The sequence below is a fragment of the Centruroides sculpturatus genome, unplaced genomic scaffold (assembly GCF_000671375.1).
Source record: "Centruroides sculpturatus isolate CEXI.00-Female unplaced genomic scaffold, Cexi_2.0 scaffold1018, whole genome shotgun sequence".
Lineage (NCBI taxonomy): Eukaryota > Metazoa > Arthropoda > Arachnida > Scorpiones > Buthidae > Centruroides > Centruroides sculpturatus.
In genome coordinates, this window is record NW_019385496.1 from 291,364 (window position 1) to 297,889 (window position 6,526).

At 33.1% G+C, this 6,526-nt stretch overlaps 1 long non-coding RNA gene across 1 annotated transcript; it reads right to left on the minus strand.

The window, feature by feature from the left end:
• Positions 1-624: 624 nt before the first annotated feature.
• On the minus strand, positions 625-1,181 carry LOC111639522. Its single transcript, XR_002759085.1, has 2 exons — positions 1,097-1,181; positions 625-1,025 (listed from the first exon to the last, which is right to left on the minus strand). It is a non-coding gene; the product is annotated as an uncharacterized LOC111639522 (long non-coding RNA).
• Positions 1,182-6,526: the final 5,345 nt, after the last annotated feature.

A 6,526-nucleotide genomic window follows, 5' to 3' on the forward strand; every position in this document is an offset into this window, starting at 1 on the left:
AAGATTGTATTTGAGTGTAACTTCCCACACATGAATAAAAATTTCCTTGATGTATTTGCATTTATTTATTTGAATACTTTTTCCACACGTTTTACGTATATATAATAGTGTGAAAACACACTAGTACACATAGGTAACTGATAAAAAGCTTTGTTACATGTCATAATCTTAAAAACTTGATAGTTCATCAGAAGTCTGCTGGTCATCTATGCTTTACGGCTTCTCTAGCAGAATCGAGATAGATACAAGGAAGATCCTTTATGCAGTATCGTTCTTTAGCTGTTATGCAGTACACGTTACGAATCCCTTGAAGGATTTCGCGAGTACACAATTCTAAACCGACTACGGAGGAAACACTACGATTAAAGAGTAAAAACGAATACATTATTTTAAATTAAGCAACCTATGTTCGGTTTGTTTGACGATAATAAAACATCGTGTATTTTAATAATTTTTTCACCAGCATTCAAAATAAACAGAAATAGTCTGTACTGCCGCAGCCAGACGTCTGAGCGTATTGGAACCTTCGTTTACAAAAAATTGTCATTAATATGAAGAGTAAAGAGGAAGTCTTTGGTGACAAAATACTGTGATGTAATTATGAAATTTGACGCTTACAACAGCTTAGAACAGGAAATTTTATTTACTTATTTAATAATAATTGTTGAAGTCGGCCATGCCCTTGGGCAAGGAAAATGTTTAAAGAAAATTACAGAAACGAAACATTAAATTAAACCTTAAAATAAAATACAAAAAAGGATGAAATCGATTGCGGGGTACAGCAATAAGAAGACGAATGAAAACAAAAAATTAATATAAGCGAGGAATTCCAAAGAGTTCATTTATCGCCCCTCCATGGATTCAGACGTGTGCAAGGCGAAGCTTTTATACTTATCTTGATGCCTGTCCGATAGAAGGGTCTTCCATTATATAGAAGGGTCTTTTCTTTGCTATGTAATAATAACGGCATTTTCCCAGCCCTTCATTGCCAGTACACACCTGGAGGCTCGTAACGGAAGAAAATTCTACGAATAAGGCATGTAAGATTTCATTTATTATTTTATATAAGTCGAATAATTACGTCATACAAACTTACCAGTAATGTAAATCAGAGAGATCAACAGCAGGATCTTTATTTTTTCCATATCAGTTACGCAAGTTACCGGAGAATGCAAAATATTCGAGAAAACGAATGAAAATAAATGTGGTTCTGGCACGCTATTTATATAAATCTCTCATCCTAAAACATAAAGCTTGATTTCGAAATAATAGAAGCAGAATTTAATACTTCAAGATTTAATTACAGAGTTTCATATTATATATAAAACGCCAACAGTTAATATAGTGTTGGATGAGATTAACGAGTGAAAATTACATTATTAATTAAAAATTATTACGATGAAATCCTGATCTCATCGAGAAAAAATATCTCCATATAACTATAATGCTTATATTATAATGATTTTAAACAGATTAAAAAATAAAAGCAATTAATTACAATATTTTTAAAAGTCTATTCCATTGTTTTCTTTGACTGCTCCAGTTAAAGAAATCTGAGAGTGTTGGCTTTGGTGAGTAGGAAGGTCTGTCACCACTACAATAGTGTAAAGCTGTTTTGACATTAGAAATGCAGAGAATTTTTAATGATTTTAAAAGTCTAAAAAATATTTGTAAAAATATTGTTTTATTGATTTTTGTTTTGTCTGTTTTAACAGTTTCTAACGTTCCTGGATTGTTATTTTCGGGAAAGATCGTTTTACCGAATAAAAAGCTGTAAACAACATTATCATCGTTTACTTTGAATTAATATATTGTCATAATAACCGTAGTGTTATTGTCAAGTTCTGTATTGTAAACAGTTTAATTCCTCTGGATATATTATATCTTTTATCAAACTACAGCGAAATATCAAACGGTGTAATTATACGATCGGGTTATAAATATATTTCGGTAATAAAAGCCTAATTATAATGTTATTCCGAAGTGTTTTCTGAAGCATTATTCTCGATTTTTTAGTAAATATTTTAAAATAAAACACGCGCTGAAAACTTCAGTGTTGAATTGACGAGTGACAGGCTATTACGTTAGAAAAATCATTTATTAAAGTATAGAATATTTCTTGTTTATAATAAACTTAATGGAAAAAATTTCACACGCTTTATAAAAATTAAATTTCTTTAATATTTTTCGATATTAATTTGACAAAAAACAAGAAACAATTATGATTGAAAACGTGTTTAATTTGTATATTATCCTCTGTGTTTTCCTTGTCTAGCGGGAGGTTTTGGACATTGACAAGGAAGATTGGTCATGCAGAGTTTGCCTTTAGCCACTACGCATATCAGATAACATTCATTTCTCACCTGTTCGGGTGTACAAATCTGGTACCCAATTACTGTGGAAAATCCTGCAAATAAAGCAATAAGATTCTATACGTTATATCGCATAATTCGTGTCTTACAAACACATATTTATAAAAAAAAAACTTTCATGAAAATAGTCTTAGAATAAGTTATTTTATACAGGCCTACAGGCGAAAATTACTGCGGAAGTATTTAACAGAACAGAAGTTGTTAGTAAAATTGCAGAAACAGTCATCTGCATGTTGTCTGAGTAAAAGATAGAAAAAGATACTGAAGATAATTTGAGAAAGAGGAAACAAACGACACAAAGATATTTACTGCGAGAAAACTGTTGTCTAAACCTATTTCAATCGCAAATATCCGGATAGGAAGAAAGAAATTACTAAAGCTAGCAAATTAATAACTAATTATACAAATAGAATGCTTGGAACGGAACTATGAACTGTAAAATTTTTCGAGTTTGCTAAATACAAACACAAAAAAGTTCTGTAATTCGTTGAGCACAAACGGAAGATGCTATTTGGAATGATACCCGTGAACATTTGAAACTATCTTGTAAGTAAAGTTTTGGACACGCTTCTAACCTTTTGTGTAAAGAAGTTTCAAAAGGAGGTTTACCAATTTCTGTGGGTTTAGCGTTGTAAACGGAAAAACGTGAAGAAACGCTAAAACACTCACATTTGTAGTTAGCTGCCTATCATCTGTTAAACTGCCGAAACAAAAAAAAAAGGTTTAAAGAAACTTAAAAGGCTGCATAAAAAAAGGCTTAAATCCCATCTAAATCTAAAATGTCGCAGAGATCAATGTAAATAAACAGCAATCGGAAACTCGTATCACACGTAGCGACCATCCGGCTTACGTTGGTCATCCATTCATAGACTTTTAACGAACTTTGACCCCAAATATCTGGGTCCATACAGGGAATTTTAAAATTCCGGCTCGGTCACTACATCGGCGTTACTCGATTGTACAGTACATATTTGCAAAACTTTATGTTTAGTAATGCGTGTTAATAATATTTAGATCATTGCACAGGTATTCGATTAATGTTTAGTGTGTAATTCGATTAAGAACTTAGTAGAAGTTGCATATCTACGTACGTCCTGCGTAACGTTATAGGAGTACTCGGTTCTTCTTATAACAAATTACACAGAAAATCGCAATATTAGATGAATTTGAATAAAGAACCAGAAATTTCAATAGCGATTTGTTTTATATCTGCTGAAAAAAACGTATCTTCTATATTTATTTGAACATCCCTTTCCCGGAGGTCTCACCACTACTCCTTGCTGTACCCGAGTGAGCGTACCAGCAAGTCCTACGACTTCAGTGTAACACCACTTTGTACTAGACCTGATACACATACCCATAATGGTCACACTAGTAAATTAAGTGCTTTGCACTATAGGTATAGTATGGTTATACAGCAGCAGATACCGAGCGCTATGAAATTTATTGTAAGTTAAAATCACAGGAAGACGTTTGTGGACAGCGCATGGTGCTATTAAATATGCCATCCCCGAGAAAGACACCATAAAAACCTTTAAAACTTATAAAAAACTATATGTAAATGTAGATCAGAGAAATAAAAATAAAAAACAACCTCATTTTTTTTCATATGTGTTTTAAGTAACACGAGACTGCCAACACGTTACTTTATCTGGCTGTATTTATGCCAGTGTCTTGTACTAAAACATCCTAGTTATTTTTGAAATAACAGATAAATAACGTATCGTTGAGTTTAAAATAACATAAAAGTTTATTAGGAAATATTTGGGTGAATGTCCCGTTTGAAATTTGAGTGCGGAGATTAAATTTTGTAGAAATGATGTTTGTCACAAGTATCGGTATGACCTAAATGTGAAAATGCCAAAGGTGCCGTACTGTACATTGCGTTTAAATATTGTAGACCAGACCGATATAAAGGGTTTAATCTATCATTAAAATCAAATTACTCACGAGAAATAGATTATTTGTTTTGCAGCGAATCACTGCATTTGAATTTTCAAATTGCAGAAGTAAATTCCCACTGGCCTCCATCTTACTTCTGTCCTTCCTTAATCTCGAGACCGGAGTTAGATACATCAAAGTCGATGTCCAGATAGGCCAGAAGCCCGATTAACTGTATAGGAACTTCCGATTGGTACCGGAAGTCACGTTATTTCAATTGAAAAATGTTCTGCAGGACGGTGTTAGATTAGTGACAAGCACGGCTCTCTTGTTAACAGGAACAGTATGATATACGAGGCAAGAAACTAAAATTGTACTAAAATACATTGATTTGGGCAACAAGATGTAAATAAGTTGCAGCCTAGCATTGTGACGGTGTCATCATAAATAATTTCTAGATACCGCAATCCGGATGACACAAAGTTATAATTACCATGTTCGGTGTATTTTACCATAATATAACCTCGTTTTTATTAATAATTTTTTCATTCTTCTATTTACTATGCAATTATTACTGCACACGCCCCTCATTTCGGCAGGACTACACGTTGTAAAATGATATTTTACGAATGAATCATGTAAGATTTAATATATTATCTTACGTAAATCGAATAATTACGTCATACAAACTTACCTGTGACGAAAATCAGACAGACCAACAGCAGGACTTTTGTTTTCTCCATCACAGTTACACAACTGGCTGATACGAAAATATTTGGAAAGGCTGAAATCAGATATATGAAACTTAATTCCGATCTTTTATCCATATTAAATTATTGAAAGATAACGCTTCTGTATATCCTATAATGTCTCGGATGACTCCTCAACGTTAACCATCTGAAATAAAGCTGAAGTTTGTAGTAGTTTTAATTAATCACGATGTTAATTGTAACTACTGTAATTGAAACGATTAAAGAGTGAAACATTGTGTGTTGCTCTGGAGTCGGAGTCGTCAAAAAGTCCCCGGACTACGACCCCTTTTTACTTTTCAACTTAACATAAGTAAACTTTTGGTTTATTAGTTATAACTGAATTACAGTCGAACCCCCTATAACCCTGTTGATAATTTCGTTTTATATGAATTCCATGTTGTAAGAGTCACTTAGATTTTACAAATACATGAGCCGTTCACAGCCCGGCACACATATTTGTAAAATCTAAGTGACTCTTACAAGGTGGAATTCATATAAAACGGAATTATCAACAGGGTTATAGGGGGTCGACTGTACATAGCGGGAATAGAAATAACAAAAAAAAAATTTGTTTTAAAGGTTTATGGAAAAAGTGCACTTCGATAGTGATGACAACTTCCTTATCATTTTCATTTCATTAATTGCTTTGAACTCTAGCCGAATGGAAACATCCATCACCCCACCATCCAATATCACTAAAGTATTTTTGACTTAAGTAATTCTTAAAGGTTCGTATTGCGATAAGAATTTTATAAAATTTCAAGCTCGGTAATAATATCTCCCATCTAATATATTGCTTATTTGCTACTTTAGATATAAATACAAGAAATTCGTATAAATAGCGAGTGATTACATTGTTTCGATACTTTCGTTGTGTTGGAAGCGTTAGAAGTGAAATGGAGAATGTTAAGATCTTGCTGATAATCTGCGTGATTTACTTCATCGGTGAGTGTAGTCTTAAGATATAAATTTTTGAGTTTGATAACATAACGTACGGAATCTTACCGTTTTGGTTGTAGGATTTTCCTCTGTCAACGGATACGATATTTGCACTGCAGAACAAGTAAGGGGAGAATGTCACCTGGAGTGCGTGGTAGCCAAATTACGCTTGTGCAGTGCGGAACCGCCTTGTGAATGTCCCAATCTTCCGGATCGAAAAAGAAAACACGGTGATAAAGATGGAAAAGAAAAAGAAAAGAAAAAAGGAAAACACGGTGATAAACATGGGGGGTGACATAAAGGTCGAAGAACAGTTTTATAAGAAGAAAGGTTTTCCTGTGTCGAATAAATATTTTTGATCTTTAATGCGTTATTTTAATTCATTATTTTAACACTGAAATATTTGTTGTTACTTTTGCTGTTTTCCTAAAATACATTACTTGTTTAACATTAATTAAATCAATAGACAATAGTTAGCAGATTGACGAGCGCTGGTGTCAGCCTATCCCTCTGGGCCACTCCTGATCGAATGCCATTAAACTACAACTACCCGGGAATATTTAAGAGAAAATTTTTCTCGGA